We start from the raw sequence: 22,092 nt of genomic DNA, 5'->3' as shown, positions 1-22,092 counted from the left end.
TGAGTCCCTGGCTCATAGTGTGGTCGCTTTCGGGGAATCACAGGCCAGGGGGGTCGAACAACTCGCGGCAGCGCACGACAGGGGTGTCCAGCAACTCGCGGCAGCCCAGGACGTGACTCGCGAGATGAGTGGTGCCGTCCAGACACTGGCAGAGCTGATGCGGGCACATACCAGGGCAGTTCGGGCACTCACTTCTGCCACACTCGCTGTGGCGCGGAAGCATCGCCAGGGCACCCGCCGCCCTGCTGCAGCACAGCGGTCTGGCCTCCACCAGATTGCTGCGCTTGCTGCACTGCCAGCCCGGCCGAGTGCCAGTGTCTCTGGCGAGCAGCGCGCGCCTGCCATCAGCCAGCTTGCCCCCATTGGTGCAGCCGACACTGCCACTCCCCCAGCCAAGGTGCGACGAGCTGCTGCTGAGACTGACGCTGGCCAGCCACAGCTGCAGCAGTCAGCAGCCGGCCCCTCCTGGGCCGGGCCTCGTCTAGGCCGACCCCCAAGGGCATCTGGCGACACGCATTGTGGCCCTCATGAGCCTTCCCCCAGCCTTGCCACACGCGCAGGGCCCAGGTTGAGGCGGAGCAGCAGGTCGGGCAGGGGCCAGAGAAGCCTGTCTAAGGACTCGCCCTCTCGGCACACCCATTAGAGTGTGGTGATAGCGGTTTTTTTTATATTGGGGGGCTTGTGTTCTGGGGGGGCATTATTTTGGTAAGTCCGAGGATCAAGGCATTTTTTGTTTTTATGGGGGTGTTTGTGTTGTGGAGGGGGGGGCTTATTTTTGTAAGGCCGATGATGAAGGCCATTTGGATGGCCAAGTTTTGTTAGTCCTCCCCAGGTTTTGGGAGTGACAGATGTTTTTGACTGTTTTTTGGGGGTCTTGTCTGTTTTTCTGTTTCATGTGGGAAGGGCCCTGAGTTTGTGAAATAAAGCTTTTTATTTATTCAGCATGTCCACGTCTCAGGTTTCAAGTGGTTGTTGCGTTAACCGGCTGAGGGCTTGCGGTGCGGCTGCCTTCAGGTGCGTTCATTGCCACAGCCCATTCCCTGACAGGGGGGCCTAGAAGTGTCGATCAATAAGCCCCCGGCGGACGGCCCTTGGACCTTGTGGCTCCCTCCTGGGCTGGTACTCGTCCTCCTCAGGGTCCTCCTGCTCGTCCTCCTGAGGTGGTGGTGCAATGTCAGGTGGCAGTGCCTGAGTCCTGCGGATAGCCAGGTTGTGCAGCATGCAGCACACGACGACGAACTGGGAGACTCTATCCGGCGAATACTGTAGAGATCCGCCGGAACGATCCAGGCAGCGGAACCGTTGCTTGAGGACACCTATCGTTTGCTCTATGATGTTCCTTGTGGCTTGATGGCTTTCGTTGTATGCCTCCTCCGCTGGGGTCCTGGGCGCGCGGAGCGGGGTCATGAGCCATGTACACAAAGGGTAGCCCTTGTCCCCGATAAGCCATCCCCTTGGTGGAGGCTGTGCCTCGAACATGTCAGCCACAGTAGTCTGGCGCAGGATAAATGCATCGTGGCTGCTTCCTGGGAAGCGGGCATTGACAGCTAGGATGCGCTGCCTGTGGTCACACACCAGCTGTACATTTAGGGAATGGTAGCCCTTCTGGTTGCGGTAATCCTCGGCATTGTGGATAGGTGCCCGCATAGCCACATGCGTGCAGTCAATGGCGCCCTGCACCATGGGGAAGCGCGCGATCCTGGCAAATCCGACTGCACGCTGCTCCTGCCTCTGTCGGGTCATGGGGAAGGAGATGAATTGGTGTCTCCTCGCGAAAAGTGCATCGGTGACCTGCCGGATGCAGCGATGCGCGGCGAACTGGGAGATGTTCGCTATGTCCCCAGCAGCGGCTTGGAAGGAGCCGCTTGCATAAAAGTTCAGAGCCACCGTGACCTTCACTTCCACCGAGAGAGACGTCCTGCACATCAGCTGTGGACGCAGATCTCTGTGAAGCAGCTGGCAGATCTCTGCAACCACCTCCCTTCTGAAGCGCAGCCTCTTAACACAATGCGCCGCAGTCATGGTGAGATAGGACACCTGCTGCCGGTATTGCCTGAGTAGGTAAGGCCTACGTTGCCAACGCCTGATGGCCCCTCTGCGTCTAGGCATGGCTGGCCCTCTCTCACAGCGTCTGCGAGCCCTTCGCACATAATGCTGCAACTGAGGGTTGGACCCCCATACAGCCCCCATAATAAAGTTGAAAACAGTGAAATCAAATGAATCAAATGTCAAAGCACTGGCCAGAAGCCAAAAATACCTCTCCTATGTTGTCCCAAATCAGTAAGCTCTGTCCCTTGGTCTCTGTCCAGAAATCCAAAGCAGTAAAGTCATTGCAGCAAAATGGCTGGGCTTTATAGGTCAGTGTAAGTGCCCTTTAATTAGCGCTCCCCGAGGCCCACAGGGCCTCTGTTGCGTTCCACTTCACAGTTCTTAGCAGCGCCACGCCCACATTGGGCGGGCGCCACTGAATTTCCGGTTTGGGGCGCACAAACAGCGTTGCACGACGAAATGACGTCATAAGCTGCGCACGCAGCTGAGCGGGTGCAAACACTTTGCGCCGGCGCTAAATGTCAACTGAATTTGGGCGTTGGCGCAGATCGGTCTGCGCCCGGGCGCTAAGTGCCTAGCGCTGGAAATATACCCCTCTTATGGCGTTACCGGCTGGCGCAACCAACTGAATTTCTAGGCCAGCACCTCCGACAGTGCAGCACTCCCTCAGTACTGCAGCGGAGTGTCAGCCTAGATTTTTGTGCACAAGTCTCTGGAGTGGGACTTGAATGACACAGCATGTGTCTGAAGAAAGAGAGAAAAGTTTGAAAGATTTGGATGCCTTGACACAGAAGGGGTGAAATTGGTCTGGTATGGTAGCGCAAAGCAGGTGTTATCGAATCAGCAACCAGTTTTACACCCCACCGATTTTCTTTTCCATTGACTTCAGGCATTTTCATCTTAAATACTGGCAATATTATTTTAGGGAAAGTGATTAGTTAACCCTTTCTCACAGAAAACATTCTGCCATTTCCATTACTTTGAATGGGAATATATGAAGAAAGAGAGATGGATGGCTAAATGATAGATTTCCGTCCTGTACATAACAATAATGTTGGAGGTACCAGAGGGCAGCCTGTACTCATGGAACCATACCCCAGCAAAAGTCAGAGCCTTCAAAGGGTAGAGGGGAGAAAACTGGATAGGGAAAGAAATTGAAATTACTGAGAGATCAGAATGGTCAGAAATAAAGTGACTTCATTGTCACAAATTTATAGAAACAAACGTAGGAACATAGAAACAGGAGTAGGCCATTCATTCCATCGAGTATGTTTTGACATTCAATCAGATCATGGCTGATCATCACTCCATTTACCCACCTATGATCCATATCTCTTAATACCCTCACCTAATAAGAATTTGTCAATCACAGTCTTGAAATTTTCAATTGACCCAGCATCCACAGCCTTTTGCTGGAGAAAATTACACATTTCCACTACCCTTTGCATGAAAAAGTGCTTCCTTTCACTTCTGAATGGCCTAGATCTAGTTTTAAGATTGTGCCCCCTTGTCCTGGATCCCCCCACCAGCAAAATGGTTTCTCTGTATCTACCCTATTGTGTCCCTTTATCATTTTAAACATCTCAATTAGATCACCCCCTTAACCGTACAAACTCAAGTGAACAAAGCCAGGTTTATTCAACCTGTCTTATGTTCACATCATGTAAATTTATCACATCCAAAATATCAATTATATTTTGCATAAAATGATAGGAAAGTGTAAAGGGCAGATTTTACTCTTCTTCCACCTGAGAAGTCAGTGCGCCCAGGCACAGTGAAGATAAAAATAAGAGGCAGAGACCTGTTACGCCAAGTCTCCAGCTCTTTTCATCCCACCGGTATTTCCTGGGACTTTCCAAAGTCATATTACTCAGCTTGCATGTGTAGTAGGCACAGGTCGAGCGTTAGTATTAGGTGGAAGGGCCTCCCACCAATTTTCACACAGTGTGACCTCTGAAAGCACACTGCCCCTCATCGTGCCCCCCCGCCCCTCTTCTGCGCCCCCCCCCCAAGCAATCTGAAGCACTCAGCATCTTCTGGCTGCTGCTGAAGAACAGCAGCTAGCGAGGGCCAATATCAGCAGCCAGGAACACAACAGTAGGCCTGAGAAGCCTACAGCTGCGCTCCAATTTCCTGCCCGATTTTCCAGCACAAGCCCCAGCCAGCAGGCAGGCCACACAAATGTCCCGGGGCTGGAAAATCACGTGCTCATGCTTCCCTACAAGGACCCAGCCGGCGCCCATAGAGGACAATCTACCCATATATGTTTATGCTATCATGTATTCTTAATTCGTCATGGTTCACAGTGAGTCAACTCACTGATCACTCATGTGGCAATCCTATCATCAATAATTTGCTAATTAAGCATATGCTATTTTACAAGAAATAGTACAGCTTCCCTAGCCAGGCTGCTCTACAAAATGTGGGCAGAATGGTTAGAGTTCAGCTGTTGATTTCAGCCCACATGCAGCCTGACCCCATTTCAGGCAATGTCATACAATGGCAGATGCAGTAGGAGTGTTGGGGTGGAATGGGATCCCATCAGACGAATTATTATTTTAGTGTGAAATAGATTTTTTTTGAATAGTGCTTCCTGGAGGGATGTGAAGATATTTTTCTTTGATCAGAATAAATCATTTAGGAGGTTTTCAAGATGACAAGCAATTAGGTCTGAAGAGTGGTGAGAGACAGCCAACTGACATAATGGAGAGATTATCTTACTCTGCACACTTGTGATAGTCCCCATAAAAATCAATTAAGATAACTTATTTTAAAACACCTTATGATGCAAGGTATTACAGTAAGATAAAGACTTAAATTTCAGTTTCTTGGATGTTTTATCACTGTATCTAGCAAAAATTGATATTACACTTTAAAGAAATAGGTGGAAATTAATATTACCCTAAATTAGTTTTATAGTGCAAGTTCCCTTTAAGTGCAATAAACCATATTTCACAGCTGTTCCAACATTCCATGAGTTTTAGATCACATGTAACAAAAGGCATTCAATAAAGAATTTTAACAGAATTATTTTGACTATTCGATCCAACAATAAACAGTCACAAACTTGAGACGTAATTCACAGGCAGGTCTTGGCAGTGTAATTTTAATGTGGTGCTGAAATTTGTAAAAATGGTAAAGACAAATGAAATATATAACTCAAATCATATCGAAGCAAGAGTAGGCAAACAAAGAGAATGAAACACAATACAAAATCTAAAAAGAAGCATGGTTTCTGATGTAAATAATAGAATTTCCTTGCTATTTTAGTGAGAATGGGGTGTAATGGCAATGGGGAACCTGTAAGTTGAGTATATTTTTGAGACAGAACTTTACTGGGTTTTTGCTTCATTTTGGCCCCACCAGAATTTCCGGAGGAAGTAGGGTGGATGCTTCTTTTCCCTATCCCTTTTGCAGCATTCTCAGGCAAATGACATGGGAATGACAGGACAATGCCACAGATGAAAATATGTGTCTCTACCAACACCCAATGCTCAGTCTAATTACGACAGAATAAAAGAGGCATTGTGTCCAAGTGCTGAATTTAAAGGAGTTCTGACATGGGAGAAGTATTGTTGATATATCTGCATCTTTTACAATTTTTCTGCCCTTAAGGAGCTGCTGAGGTTTACTTTGAACTTCCAGAGTAAAGAATCCTCTGATAATGTCCAACTTTTGCACCCCACCCACAATAAACAAAACAACCATGCACTCTATGGGGATTCTTCTTTACAACATGTTTGCAGCAGTGGAAGAGGTGTCCCAATGGGTACAAATGTGCGTGTAGAAGCATAGGAGAAGGCTGAGACCAATCCGTCATTTTTCCACCCCTCTCCCACTGATGAATCTATCAAACCCAGAACTCCTATATATAGGTATATAAGTGAAATATGCCGGCTTTGGTTCACCAATGAAGCCTTGGATGGCCTGTGTTAGCTTCTGCATCCAGATCAACTGCTCTCCATCATTCTAGGTGAATGGCTCTGAGCTGGTGAGTACAATAGAGAGGGCAAGGGACACAGGGGTGAAAGAAAGTGGATGTGGCCAGAAACAAAGAGCCCAGTTCCCCCCTCCTCTTCATCATCATCATCCTCTCCTCATGTTCTTCCAGATCTTCCTTCATTGAGCTCCATTACTTATTGCTTGCCTGAGGTGTCAGGGAATACCACCTCTCACCCTCACCCTTCCCCCAGTGGTCTGCCTCTCACAGGAATTTCATACAATTTTCTCCAGCAGAAAGAGTAACAATATTAGATGCTGGTGGGCATCTTAAAGATATTTTCTAGGTGCCAACAAACAGTTAATGGTGCAGGAAGGAGAAGCACTGGAAGGACCCTGTAAAATGAGGGGTTGGAGTTAAAAGGGGTGCAAAGACTTTTGATGGGAGGTCCAAATACAGACTCCAGGTGGAAGAATTAAGGAGTCATCGAACTACGGTGCACTATGCACAAGATTTGACATTCCATTGAAGAAGTGATGGTCAGAAGTGGACAGGGACTGAAGTAAGATATTAAAATTGAGCGTAACAGGGCATGTTTAGTAGAATGTTTAAAGATGAAATGTACTAATTAGTCGTATGTTTAATTGCAGAAATGACCATACTAGTTTAGAGAGATGAAACTTACAAAAAGAGACACTGACATAACCCTTTTCTGGAAAAACGAAACTTAGTAGTGGTCAAGAGAGAGAATGACTCATTTCTTAGAAATCACATGTCCTGATGACTCATTTCCAAGAAATCAGAGGGTCCACAGACCCCTGCAGTGAAAAGTGAAACTTATGTTATAGGCTATTTTGTATGAGTTAGACACACCTAGTTGGTGATTAATGTATAGACTTTTAAATCAATTGGACCTCTGGAGTAGGAGGTCTTGGAAAATGTGTATAACTGTGTGAATCTCAAGAGGTTCGGTGGAGTTGGAGCCTTGTGTAGGGACGCAAGAGCCACAGCTCCCCAGGCCTGAATAAACTGTTTTGACTTCAATTATTGGGTCTGTCTTTCTTACAACAAGCCAGTGACATCAACCATGTATATCACTTGGTCCGCACTTTGGGGGCTTACATCAGGGACCCATGGTGCAAAATTGAATAAGGAAAGGTGGCAGTCTTCTTACTTTGCTTGCTTTCGACAGATCCCCTAGCATTGGTTTGCAGTCCTGAATGTCAAAGAGGTGGCACTTCCTTCCTTCCACATGACTCTCACAACTAGCTTCACTGGCTTCGTACCCAGCAAGCATTACCTCTGCATCTTCATCTGCTCCATTAGTACCTCCAGATCAGCATCTGAGAAATGATGGGGTTTCTGCCTGCTGCCAGGCAATTGGCTGGGGCTGCTGACACTTATGATGAGAAGGCGTCCATGAAGCTTCTAATCACCTGGAAATGCTGCTGCCTCTTCTGATTCTCTTCTTGCAATAGGCCAAAGAAAGTTAGGCAAGTAAACAGCGGAGATTCAAATTGTGCCAAATGCTGCAAGAGAAATCATCTGCTTTCCCTCTACAAAGTTGCTGCCACTTTAAGTTGCTTTAGGCTTTTAAACCTTGCAGCAACAAGTTTCCTTACCTCACCAACCACCCCCCTCCTCCACCCCCACCACACCCCCCATGTAATTCTCCCATTTTACTCATTGTGCTCTCAGCTCCCCCAAGAATACAATAATGAGCTAACCCCACACATAGGTTCAGCAGTGCGTGTCATTGGCCAGCAGAAGCCCCACTCCTCAGCACTCCCAATGTTTCACCAGATCAGAAGGAAATTCATGACTACCCTGTCCAAATTAAAGGGGACAGCTTTCTGATAGATGGGGGGCGATTTTCTGACGTCCGAAGAGGCAGATTTGGAGGCGGGAAAGGCGGGAAAATCGGAAACAATGAGTGCGGGTTCGGAACCCGCCTCCAACCTGCCTCCGCGGGATTTTGCCAGTGCCGGTTTTGGAGGTCGGGGAACGGTCCCGCCTCCAACTGGCCATAGCGCTAGTTAAGATCATTAAATGCTTGTTAAGGGCCTCTCTAAGCCTATTTTGCGAGGCCCTCGTGATTTTTCAACCATTTCGGCGTGTTCCATGACCCTTCTAAACCTCGCCAGCTAAACCTGGCAGGTTGACAAGTGGGTGCCCTCCTCAGAGCTGCAGGTCCAATATTAAATCGTTTATTTCATCAGGGATTAGTTGCAGGTGGCAGTTCTTTGCTTTAAAAGGTGTTTGAGCACTTTTAGAAGGCCTTCCGAAGTCAGAGGTGCTGCAGCTTGAATCTATCAACTGTGGGACCTCCTTGGAAGACCCTCTCCCCGTTTGCTATGAGCGCTTCCCCAACGGAGGCAACTGCAAGCAGCATGGGAACCATTCGTTTTCTGTCACCATGGACCTCAGATTCGGATGAGGAGCATCCATGGCAGCAGCAGAACCAGGCAGCTCAGCAGCAACAGCAGCAGGAGCCCCAACCTCCTGCTCAGCCATCTGATGCTGCACAGGGCAGAAGGCGCCAGCGCATCGAGGCACCTCGCCCCAGGAGATACCCCCCACAGAGGGTTTACAGACAGAGGATGAGCTACCTCAACATGAGTGAGCAGCAGTGCCAAAGGAGGCTGAGACTTTTGCGAGGGGTTGTCCGAGAGATCTGCGGACTGCTGCAGAATTACCTGGCACCCAGAGGAACGGGTGGACACCCCTTACCAGTGGCTGTCAAAGTCACCACCACACTCAACTTCTTTGCCTCAGGCTCCTTCCAGGGATCATCAGCAGACATCAGCGGCATCTCCCAGTCGGCCGCGCATCACGCAAGTTACCGATGCCCTTTTTGCTAAGGCCCACAATTACATCCACATCTCAAGGGATCAAGCAAGTATAACTGCGCGTGTGGTTGGCTTTGCAAATATGGCAGGCATGCCAATGGTGCAGGGAGTCATAGACTGCACACATGTGGCCCTTAGGGCACCCCATCACAACCCAGCTACCTTTGTCAACCTCAACATACAGCTGGTGTGTAACCACAAGAAGGAGTTCTTGTATGTTTGCGCCAAGTTCTGTGGTAGTTGCCATGACTCTTTCATCCTGCGGCACTCTAGTGTTCCTCCACTTTTCAATCCACCAAACCAACTTAACGGATGGCTCCTTGGTGACAAAGGCTACCCCTGAAGAAGTGGCTAATGACGCCGATCAGGAGGCCAGCTAACGAGGCTGAAGAGCGCTACAATGCCAGCCACACTTCGACCAGGTCCATCATAGAGCAGACCATTGGGTTGTTGAAGATGTGCCTCCGTTGCCTTGAGCGATCAGGTGGAGCCCTGCAGTATACACCATACAGGGTCTCCAGAATGGTTGTGGTCTGCTGTGCACTGCACAACATCGCACAGTATCGTGGCTTGCAGCTTCCTGAGGAGCAAGTGATTCAGTTCCAGCCCTCCTCAGATGAGAATGAAGAGTAGGAGGGGGAGGCTGAGGAGGAGGAGGGTCTGGAGGAGGTGGAGGAGGAGGAGGAGCAGGAGGAGGAGCAGGAGGAGGTCAGAGTGCCAGTGTATCGACCAGCAACAGCGGCAGCACACGAGCACATGGCTGCCCGGGATGCAAGGGATGAACTTATCCTGGCCAGATTTGCATAGGTTGCCCAAGTTGGCACATTTTTTTTTATTCGTTTATGGGACCTGAGCGTCGCTGGCAAGGCCAGCATTTATTGCCCATCCCTGGGATTTCCTTGGCTCCATCCTAAGATATCATTGACAATGGACATGACTCTCTGGCCTCCTTTCACTCTGTTACCTAAAGCACTATCCCCATATCCTCTTGATTCCCTTAATATCCAAAAATCTATCGATCTCCATCTTGAATATACTCAACGACTGAGCCCCCACAGCCCTCTGGGGTAGAGAATTCCAAAGATTCACCATGGTACAAAGTATCTTTTAGCAAATAATCATTGTATGAAGACAGTCACGATCAACAAATGTTAAATGTGGGGCTTTTCTAAGCTATTTATTTTTGCCATTAGGTTAAACTAGTTGTTATTTAAGGAGCTAGTTTGTGACCATTACATTAGTGCTATGTTCAATATTCATTGAAATTAGGCACTGCCTAATGTTGATGACTAATACCTTCATTATATGTAAGTTTGACCTCAGGAGTACAAGTAACCCTTGCAGTACAGAGAAACCAGTTCAAAACATGTAACAAAATAGTATCTTACGGTGTATTGAGAAATGTTCGGTAATTCTATGTATTTCTTTTCTTTCCAATTCTACTTACATTTTAGCCACTCTTTAGATTTCCAGGCCTAAGGCAATGCTGTTCCCAAAACACTTACGAGGAGTAGTGCGAGATCAGACCAGACTGGAGTAACTCGTCTCCTGATATCTTACTTCCTTCTGTAGAGTAGTCCCTAGATTCTGCAGCAAAAGAAAAATGTTAATGGTAAAGCCTTGAGCTGTATTGGAGCAGGTATTGATAAAAGGAATTATGGGAAATAGTTTCCTTTGTTCAATAAGTTTATTAAAAAAGGAAATGTGAATAAAAAGCAGTGTATTGCTGGTCTGAAATGCTAATGGACTACTCATTCGTATCAAGTATTGTCACGAGGGTTCGTAACACTCTAAAAATAGATTAATGAACATTTGTAAAAAGTGAAAGAAAAAGTTGATTTTTATATGTTACGACTTTTTAAAGGTCAGACACATTAAGAATGAGATTCTGCCGCATTCCACAGCTGCAGAATCCAATCAAAAATTGAATATTTTACTCCAAGTCAAGCCTGACATTTGAGAGCTTAATGAAGGGAAAGGTTTTGAAGTGCCACCACATTAGTGGCAGAAGTAAATATTACAGCGGGGTTTTGTTAGAGAACGTGGGTGTGGCAGCCATTGGCAAGTATATCACAGTGAGCGTATTGCAGAGCGTATAAAAGTTGTAAAACATCATAGAAGTTGCTACCCCAGGCAGCGAGTCTACCACAACAGAGTGAGCTACCAGGACTAAACTGGATCACCTGATACACTAAGACATCCAGGGACAGTCAACCATCTGCAATGTACTATCAATGGCAATGCAGGTCATCATTATACTTACTTTAATGCCACATGAGCTTTTCCAGTCACCCAGAGGGGACATTGCAAGAGTCAGACATTTTGTTTGTTTTTGGACAAGTGATGCTTTCCTTTCTGCACAATGAATGAATCACAGACTGTAAAATACACGAAAAGTAAATGAATATTGCTCAATTGTGAAGTCATAGTGATAGATGCTTCAATGTATTTTGCTGGTACATTTGCTCTTGTGTTTTGAGAACTTCCTTGTGCTGGTTGTGTGTATGGCCTGCTTCTATGTGCTTCCCTAGTTGAAAACGTAGCACCAGTGAGTGACAGCGTAGGCAACTGATGAGTTGCATGGGATACAGAGGTCCACGATCTGCACCTAACCCTGTAGCATCTTATATTTATATATAAATATTAGAATTGTTTCAAATATTTTAATTTTCATCTAGTAAGTAAGGGAAAATAATGTTTAATGGAATATAATGTAGAGAAATGTGAAGTTGGAATATAATATGGAGAAATGTGAAGTTATCCACTTTGGTAGGAAAAATAGAAAAGCAGAGTATTTTTGAAATGGTGAGAGATTGGGAAATGTTAGTGTTCAGCAGGACCTGGATGTCCTTGTACACAAATCACTGAAAGTTAACATGCAGGTACAGCAAGCAATTAGGAAAGCAAATGGTATGTTGGCCTTTCTTACAAGAGGATTTGAGTATAAGAGTAAAGACGTCTTGTTGCAATTATATAGGGCCCTGGTGAGACCACACCTGGAGAATTGTGTACAGTTTTGGTCTCCTTACCTAAGGAAGGATATACTTGCCATAGAGGGAGTGCAACAAAGGTTCACCAGACTGATTTCTGGGATGGGGGATTGTCCTATGAGGAGAGATTGGGTAGACTAGGCTTATATTCTCTAGAGTTTACAAGAATGAGGGGTGATCTCATTGAAGCATACAAATTTCTTACAGGGCTTCACAGGGTAGATGCAGGGAGGATGTTTCCCCTGGCTCAGAAGTCTAGAACCAAGGGTCACAGTCTCAGAATAAGGGGTTGGCCATTTAGAACTGAGATGAAGAGAAATTTCTTCACTCAGAGGGTGGTGAATCTTTGGAATTCTCTACCCCAGAGGGCTGTGGAAGCTCAGTCATTGAGTATATTCAAGACAGAGATTGCTAGATTTTTGGATATTAAGGGAATCAAGAGGATATGGGGATAGTGCAGGAAAGTGGAGTTGAGGTAGAAGATCAGCCATGATCCTATTGAAGGGTGGAGCAGGCTCGAGGGGCCGAATGGCTTACTCCTGCTCCTATTTCTTATGTTCTTATAACTGTTTTGTTTTCTTACTACCTTTGGTAATAGTCAAATTAAGCTGCTAACAAGTTTGCATTGCAACTCATGAAACCTCAGTATTATCTGTTTGGTTGCATCAAATTAGTATAATAATCTGACATGATTTTCTGGACAAGAAGTAATTGGTAGAGACCACGGTAGGCCAAATATTCATAGTTTGTGGAATGTACAGTGTTGATAAATGATATGGCTGTAGCGGGTGGTGTGTGGAGTCAGTTTTGCCCCTGACTGGTTTTGAGCGATTCGAATCGCTCCCACACCCCTGTGATTCTAGACTCCGGACTTAGGTACAGGCTGCAACACAAATTGGAGTAGACAACTGGTTTGGTGCAAGAAAACTGCATTTTATTAAAAGGCACAATAAAATTACAACACTGAAAATTACTGGAATAGTTACAGGCATACAAAAGTACACTTAATTAAGAATGGGGAACACACGGCACATCAAGGGAAAAATCACATTAATAATCCACCTACCCTTGTCCCACCCCCAATATCTAACTAAATTGTGCTATAAGGGGCCAGGGATTATGCTCACCAATAAGGGTTTCTGGACAGGTCAAATACTGTCGATTAAGCCGGTTGCGGTTTTGGGGTTCGCTGTTTGTGTCCTTTGGGGCCTGCCATCACCACGTGGTCCCAGGGCGCGGTGGTGGATTTGTCTGAGTAAAATACCTTCTTTTCTCCGTTAGAGATAGGGAGTAAAGTCTTTGTTGGGTACTTTATCTTGTAGAGTGGAAAACTTCGGGTTTTGTTCTTCTGGTGGTGGTCTGGTCGTCGAGTTTTGTTGCAGTTGGGGTTCGGTTGGCGGTCTTCGGTGTCAGCTCGGTCGCGGTGGCCTAGATCATTACCTGTGCAGTGGTAATGATCTGAAGGTATGGTTTACCCGGCCCTTTGTTACTGCGGTGCTCGTGGTCGTTCCTCGTGTAAGGCTGCAGTTGCGGCCTAGTCGTCTTCGGTCGGGCCTGCCCCACCGTGCCTCCTCGCCGTGATGTTCCGTCTGCTTCTTTGCGTTTCGAGTAACCTGGACCTGAGCGTGTGCCTACTTGTCCCCCAATGCCCGTTCATCCCGCTGTGCCTTCTCCGTAGCAGTCGTCTGTGTCTGGTTACCGGTGGACCTACAATTATACTCTTTCTGAGGTTTGTTATCTGCGCACCAAATCAGGGTTAGTTCTTTGTCTGATTTTTGGTGGGCTCGTTAAAGTGATTATGGCCATTCACTTTAACTGGTTTTGGGGCGGTTGTCTCGTTGCTAAATGGCTTTAATATCTTGGGTGTTTGTTATTCATAATGTTAATCGGTGTCTTCCTGGCTTGGCAGCTACTTCGAACTGTAACTGATTATTTATGCAAAGGTTTGATGGGTTCAAGATTAAGTCTTTCCTGAGTTGATTTGTTTCAAAATGAAGAATGCGTATTCTGTATCATCTAGTTGTCTGGCTTCAAAATGACAAGTCTCCCACAGGCCCAGGCATGTCAGGTTTTTCAAAGCCTTTTTGAACTTGACCTGCTGTTTTGCAGGGTCCTGCTTTCAATCTTGCAGGTTTTTGCCACAAGGTCCAAAAGCCACTTTCTTTAGGGTACCCTTATTAATAACTTGTCCGTCAGGGCCACTTTATTAATAACTTTGGGGAATGTGGGAATTTTGAGAACCCTACATGGCCATATAACAGTCTATACTTTATTATGTTCTGTATTGTTACCACAACCATTTGTCTCTTCATCCTACATAGCAGTTTGACAAATCCCGTTTAAGAGTTAAATACAGTCTTTTTTGCTTTACCCTTATTCATTTTTTTTACTAAACTAGCATTGTTCCCCTGCCCCTCTTGCAAAGAAACAGATTATTATGCTTTAATAATTAGAGAAGGAAGCAGAAAATGATGCAATCAATAGTTGCACAGTTATGTAACTTTGTTGAGGACCTTTACACCTAACATTTGTGTTACACAATTTAAAAAAAAATTTCTGCCCAATTAGTAAGACTTTTTGCAAGTTTTTATGAACATCTGTTATTGCAGATGTTTAGGCTTAAGATATCACAACTGCCAGAGGTATTTAAAATCTCTGTCTCCTGGTTGTTTCACTATAGGCCTGGGAACCATGATTTCTCATCTACTTATTTTTGCCTGAATTAAAATACAGAACAGTGCTTTTCTTTTGTCTGACAGTGCCACTGATGTTATGGAGTGAAAGAATGTGTTTGGCATCTAATACAAGTAGATTGAAAATATGAGTTATGTGAAGTACAAGGTACAGTAACATTCTAATTAAATCCTTGATGTCAAAACCAAGATACGAATCTTAGAAGCGCATTATATTTTGGGTTGTTGTTAGAAATGCTTAAAAACAGAGGCAGGTAGAGTCTTCAATGTTACATTTCAAAGAAATTACAACAGATGCCTCAAAAGTACACATAACGTTACATAAAGTTTATATATCAGATCTTTCAACCACATTTTGTCACATGCTACATTATAGGTGTGTAAAGACTACAAAACTCAAAGAAAAATAGATCAATATACAGAGGCCTGGATTTTGCGGTCAACGGCGAAGCAATGGCACTCGCCATTGACTTTAAAGAAAGCTGTCCACAAAGAACTAGCATCGATTTCACCTCTCCCGATGTTAATTTGAAACTGATGCCAAGTCTAGGGGTCGTCAGTGCCCAGCAACAGTGATGTCATCAAGCTGACTAAGCAGCCAATCACATTGAAGAATTCTCACAGACGGCAAACCTGGAAGTAAAAAGTAGGCTTTATCCTTCACTTTTTAATCATTTAACAAAATAAAGATTCGGATATACACGTGGGATTAAGGTAGAAGCTGAAATATAATAAACAAACTTTTTTTTAAATTATAAAAAAACATGGAATTTTTAGCCTAATGGAAAAATTTGATATTCCATAAATTTTTCAGGGCTAGAATGGTTGTTCAGCAGTAATTATGACGCAGTGTGCCATTAAAAACCCAGTTACACTTCAACAAGGCTTAACTTTTTTTTGAGGGGGGGGGTTTAAGAGCGATATTCCAGCATAAAAGCTTAAGTTCATAAGAACATAAAAAATAGGAGCAGGAGTCGGCCATACAGCCCCTCGAGCCGGCTCCGCCATTCAATAAGATCATGGCTGATCTTCGACCTCAACTCCACTTTTCTACCCGATCCCCATATCCCTTGATTCCCCTAGAGTGCAAAAATCTATATATCTCAACCTTGAATATACTCATTGACTGACCATGCACAGCCCTCTGAGGTAGAGAATTCCAAAGATCTCATCAGTTCAATGATTTCAATTGATTGCTGGCTGTGGGGAGTTCAACAGCGCACCCTGTGGAGGAGCAGGGAATAACTGACATCAAATTCTGTATTTCTGCGTTTAATTGCACATGTGCGTACTCCAGAAGTTGCTGTCAGATTCACAGTGGTAATGACGGCGCACACTGACAGTTTCGCCGTCATTACAACCACAAATTCCGGGCCATTATCTATTACACTAGTGAAGGTCTGCATAATGCATTCATTGACTCTGTCTACTTTGACTTTTGAAAAAAATCAAAATAGGAACTTCTTAAATTCTAAAGATTATACACAGATCAGCTTGAATTTTATTATTTTCTTTTGACAAGCCTATCATCAACCAACTAAACCTTTGCTTATATACCAAAGTAAAAAATGGAACTAAATTAAATCCTTTTTGTGTATTTATTCTGAGAATGCTGAAGGTCAAGTGCTCTTTGGACCAATTCATTTTTTGACCTCCCCCCCGCCCCCCCCCCGCCCCCCCCACCGCCCCTTTGAATTTTTTTTAATCTCCAATCCCTCTCCCAAGATGTCCCTCACACATCCACCTTCACTGACAGATAGTAGGCAGGTGACCAACTCCCAGGATCACACAGACACTTTTGAAATAACCGCTGGCAGATTGATAAAAGTAACACATGTTAACTGACCCATTGACTTCCCACCCTCCACGTGAGGAAGTGTCTGGCCTGTAGTCCAGGGCCCTCTCTATACAGCTGAAACTGGAAACCTGACTAAGTGGGAAATCATGAGCAGGAGCCAAAATGACAGTGTTGCACTACATAGCACACTGCAACACTGCTGTGAATGTACTAAATACTCCAGGAGGAGGCCCAGTAATGTCTTTCTTCATGGCCCAGAAAAACAGGAATACGGTAGGACAAGACTGAAAATCATATCTCATAACAAAAATATCTTTACTTTTGTCTGAGCTTCTAATTTGAAAGTTTGATAAATTTAAATAAATTTGGAAGTATAACCATATATTTCTATTGGGTAATTTTTCTAGTTCCTTAGAAGCAAAAGAGCCTAGAACTGCTGTGGCAGTACTTAGCCAGGAGGAGTAGGCCATTCAGTCCCTCAAGCCTGTTCAGCAATTCTATTAGATTATGGCCAATCTGTACCTCAGCTCAATGCCTGTCCCATTTCCTAACAGTTTACATGAAGTTTGTCTCAGCTACTGAGAGAGATTCCAGACAAGACAGCTGTATTTCTATTATTAAAACTCAAACTGGATTAATGATCTCAAGTACTTGTTATGGTGTCCTCACATTGCTATAAGCCTACAATAAACAGTCTTCGGTTACATTCTGTGTTCCTCTGAAATTCAGACTTGACACTGCCAAAATCTTATCCATGATGGTGAAATATCGCAGCTGTTGTGCTGCACACTGACAGGCTCTCAGGCACATCCAAACAAAGGGACATGGGCATTTTAATCATGAGTATTTCTTGGTACATATTTTTATTTCTCTACTCATAGTAAATGTATCGCTGTCCCATACTTGTCCATCAGACTTTGTTTAAAGTGAGAAAATGGTATAATAATCAGAGAATGCTTACAGTTGAGGGAAGTTCTATTATAATCGGTGATCTTCAGATGATATTCCTGAAATTGGTCAGGCTGACTTCAGTGCAATTTGTACTATCCTGGCCTTGGTAATTTACTTAGTGCATTTCTTAGATTAAGCGTCTTCTTATTAGGAACTGAATGTAATATTCTTGGACACTCTACATTTACTAGTGAAATACAGTGATCTAAAATGTTCCCCTAACTCCTTCGCACCTGTCAATCCTTCTGGCTTCTTAGACCAATTTATGCAGCTTGCTATTTTAGCCTCTAACCTTCCCTTCCACAGACAGCCAACTTAATCTCCTAATTATAATCACATTTTGTTTTCTTCAAGGAAGTCATAACCATCAGGAGAATAATGGCTATTGGTCTTGGCATGCAGTGAATAAAGATTTAAAAAGTTACATCTGTTAAAAATAAAAGTATAATATATATATAGCTCTATTAGAGAATTTTAGCAATTTCACATTTGTACTGGTATCTTATTGTCCAGGAAATTGCTCAGAGCTGCTCCTGCTTCACCACTGTTATTTTGCCGGAAGTGTGGTGAAAAGCCCGTTTATGTCTTTTATGTCATTTATGGTGTAAACGGGGGTTTCCACCGCATTTCTGGCAAAGTAACGCCAGCGGAACGGGAGTAGCTCCAAGGAATTTCCCGACCGTTATATTTAGCTTTGAAGCAGAATTGCTGCAGTCTGTCGACCAATACATTCTGATTTTGTTCCCATGACGTCAACAAACCTGCATGACAGTTCATCCCACCTTTCCTGGCTTGCAGCCTCCATTTCATGCTCTTTCAATTAAGAGAAAAATGTGATCTAGTTCGTGGATTTGACCGCATGCCATCAGTACCACTGTTGATGTAAGCACTTTGTGGCATGGGATGGCATTCCCTGTTGGCCCATTCCTCCCACCAGTGCATGCGCTGATTCGCGAACTTGCGATCTGTCAAGGTACGCTTTGACATATCATCCGAACTGCTGGGAAACTCTCAATTGTTGGCACAGAGTTGGGCTATTTGCCCAACAACTGCCCGGCAATTATGTACGAAACTCTTATGGTTGCTGAAAGCAAGCGTTGGAGCCTGATTTCCTGTTAACTTTCAGTTCATCTCTATCTGACAAGCTGGGCAAGGTGACTGCTTGATATCAAATGATGTGTTTACTTGCTGGATATGGTTTAAAGAACACAAGCCTTTTTTTTACAGAAATAATACATTTGTCTTTACTGAATATCAGAATGTGAATACATTTAACACGCCTCACAGATGTTATTCGTACGTACATTCACACACAAACAAACATACCATACCATGTTTATATATTGTCCTTCATTACAATTAGTTTTGTTATGCTTTAGTTTCCTGCTATGTAAATGACATAGTATGCATGAGTTGTTACCGCCTGTAAACTCAGAGCATTGGATGAATGCAGGGTGTGGGTTCATTATTGGGTAGCGACTAGTTCTTGAGCGGCAGACAGATGCACTAGCAGAGACAGAGGGAGGGAAAGAGAGCGGGGGGAGAGAGAGAATGGACAAAAAGTAAACCAAAGGAGGAATAAAATGGCACTAGAGTTACCCTCTCGATCTGTAGTAATAACACTATCAGCGAATGTTCAGCGTTATCCATACTTTATAAACTGCAATACTACTGATATAAATTAACAGGGAACTGGAATGGGACTACACTGGTAAGGGAAAACTATTACACCCCCATATTGTAGACTCCAAGCCTCTGTATAACCGTCAGAATTGACATGAGCACAGTATTTAAGTACTCAGCCTTATATTTAAAGCTTGTATGCTACTATATATTTTAATAGTAAAGTGTCAAATTAGCAATTGTTACCTTCAATGAACTACATATATGCCTCTAAACAGGAATTATTAAATTGTGAGTTTGGATGAAAAAAAAACAAAATGTTGATAAATGAAATAAATCCAAGTTTAATTAAAAGTTTTTAGAAGTTTTTAAAAGGTCTTAAAATGTAATTTCAATGTAAAAGACTGAGAGGGACCTGGGTGCCCTTGTACATGAATCACTGAAAGTTAACATGCAGGTACAGTTTTGGTCTCCTTACCTAAGGAAGGATATACTTGCCATAGAGGGAAATGCAACGAAGGTTCACCAGACTGGTTCCTGGGATGGAGGGATTGTCCTATGAGGAGAGATTGAGTAGACTAGGCCTATATTCTCTAGAGTTTAGAAGAATGAGAGGTGATCTCATTGAAACATACAAAATGTTTACAGGGCTTGACAGGGTAGATGCAGGGAGGATGTTTCCCCTGGCTGGGGAGTCTAAAACCAGGTGTCACCATCTCAGAATAAGAGGTAGGCCATTTAGGACTGAGATGAGGAGAAATTTCTTCACTCAGAGGGTGGTGAATCTTTGGAATTCTCTACCCCAGAGGGGTATATTCAAGAAAGTGATCAATAGATTTTTGGATATTAAGGGAATCAAGGGATATGGAGATAGTGCAGGAAAGTGGAGTTGAGGTAGAATATCAGCCATGATCTTATTGAATGGCGGAGCAGGTTCGAGGGGCCGAATGGCACACTCCTGCTCCTATTTCTTATGTTCTTATGTTATAATTTAAATTGGGTCGCCCGCCTCTGCTGGTCGGGTCGGGTCCACACTGACAGAAGCACCAAGGGGAAAGGTGTGTGGGAGCGGGATGACAGCGGGTTCTTGACCAGCTCCCAATAATAACAACTTTCCCACTCAACCTGCTTCCGATCTCGCCCACTAACACCCCGAAAAATTTTGGCTTATTTGTCTAAAATTACTTTTGGTTTATTTTCAAGGGATAGCATGATGTACTTAGGAATAATTACTGAGACATAGGGTAGATTTTCCCGAACCTGTCAGGAAGAAGGCGGGACTTCCCCTTTCGGGTTTTTGACCCGCCTACTTCGACGTCCGGCCAATCCGCACGATTTCCCCTTGATTGACCTTGTTGAGCCCGCCCAGCGGGCTCAGCAGGCCAATTAAGGGCCACCCGGCAACAGGTGACATCACAGACTGCAATTTCATCTGTCAAGAGTTCTTGACAGATGAAATATCAGTGCTTCACAGCTGTTTGAAGCTGTCAAACACTGACAGTCTGAGTTCTGACATGAGTCATTCTGCACAGACTCAGTTAGAACTCTTACCGGCACTCAAAGCTGAAGGCTGTCACTTTTCACAGATCACAGCCGTTCAGCTTTAAGTACCGGCTGAGTGATGCGCTCCCGATGGCTACAGGAAGAAAGGCTGTGAAGGTAAGTAAAGGTAAGTAAAAGTTCTTTACACACTTTAGACACACCAAACACACTTACCTTTACACTCATGCACCCATCACTCACCTGAGTGCCAACATCGCGACCCCCTCCAACTCCTTCAACCCGACGGCCCGCCTGCTCTAACCCGGCGTGGTTTGGAGCCGTCAGGAAACCCACACGAAACCCCTTAAAATAGGGATTAGGATAAAAACTGCCTGTTAACTACCTGTTAACAGGCAGTTAATTGGCACTAATCCCTTCCCGCCTGGTTTCGGCGGGTCCCAGTGCGGGGCGGGTACCCGCCGCCCCTGAAACTTACGTGGGGCGGGGTTTTGGGCGGGATGGTGTCGGGACCCCCAAATTCGGGATTTCCCCCCCCCCCCCCCACATGCCTGAAACCCCGCCTGACGGCTCCACGAAAATCTAGCCCATAGTTGGCTGCTGCTCACCCTTTTGGTTGCCCTTGTGTTTTCATCAACAGTTATAATATTGAAGTAACATCTGTTAATTCCTGTTATCTTGACCATTTGATTTATTGCATTTTGCCCTTTATGCAAACAATATGGTTAAAATAATATCAGATGATATAATGATTATTCTACTTTTCCTTGGCAATATTTATCTTTCAACCAACATCACAAAAACGGATTCTCTGGTCATTATCTCATTGCTGTTTGTGGGAGCTTGCTGTGCGTAATTTGGCTGCTGCGTTTCCTACTTTACAACAGTGACTACACTTCAAAAGTGCTTAATTAGTTGTAAAGCACTTTGGTATGTTCTGAGTTTGTGAAAGGCACTTTATGAATGCAAGTTCTTTGTCTTTACTTTTAGGATGACCTTCTTACAGTGCGTTTCAGAGGAAAGGCGATGTAGAGCAGGGATGTCTAATCTTTTGAAGCTGGGGGCTGGATACATACATTAAAACCAGTGAGTGGATTGTATTAGATAATGTAGTAATGGGAACCTCCATATACAAAAATGTGAGACATCTGTAAAGAAGATTTAAGACCCTCATACCCACAAGATGAATGGGGGCAATCTTCGCTAATGGTTTTGAGGAAGTTTTGAGAGGTGAAGAGGTTTAGGGAGAGAGTTTCAGATAGTAGGACCAAGGCAGCAGAAGGCTCTTCCACTAACTTGTTTAATAATTTGTAAGCAGTCATAACTTCATTTCCTCCAAATCACTGAAGAGCGAGACATGAAATTGGCTCATTAAAGGCGGGCAAAGGGAGGGGCGATACACAGAAAGCCAGAGTCAGAGGAATGGAGCATTCGGGGAATATTAGGTTGGAGGAGATTGCAGAGATGGGGCAATGCAAAGTCATGGAGAAATTTATCAACATGGACAAGGGTTTTGAATTAAATGCATTGGAGGGCGGGGGAACCAGTGTAGGTCAGTGAGGGGAGGGGTAGTAGTGAGAAACTAAATCAGAGAAAAATACTTAGAGTAAAATCTCAAAATATAACAGTATTCATTGACTCTCTCATAATGACTGTGTACTTAGCTCCTAATCTCATATAGCATCTTCAGATATATTCC

The sequence above is a fragment of the Somniosus microcephalus genome, chromosome 15, assembly GCF_052327205.1.
Source record: "Somniosus microcephalus isolate GS21.2 chromosome 15, FLI_Smic_1.0, whole genome shotgun sequence".
Taxonomy (NCBI): domain Eukaryota; kingdom Metazoa; phylum Chordata; class Chondrichthyes; order Squaliformes; family Somniosidae; genus Somniosus; species Somniosus microcephalus.
This window is presented reverse-complemented; position numbering follows the sequence as displayed.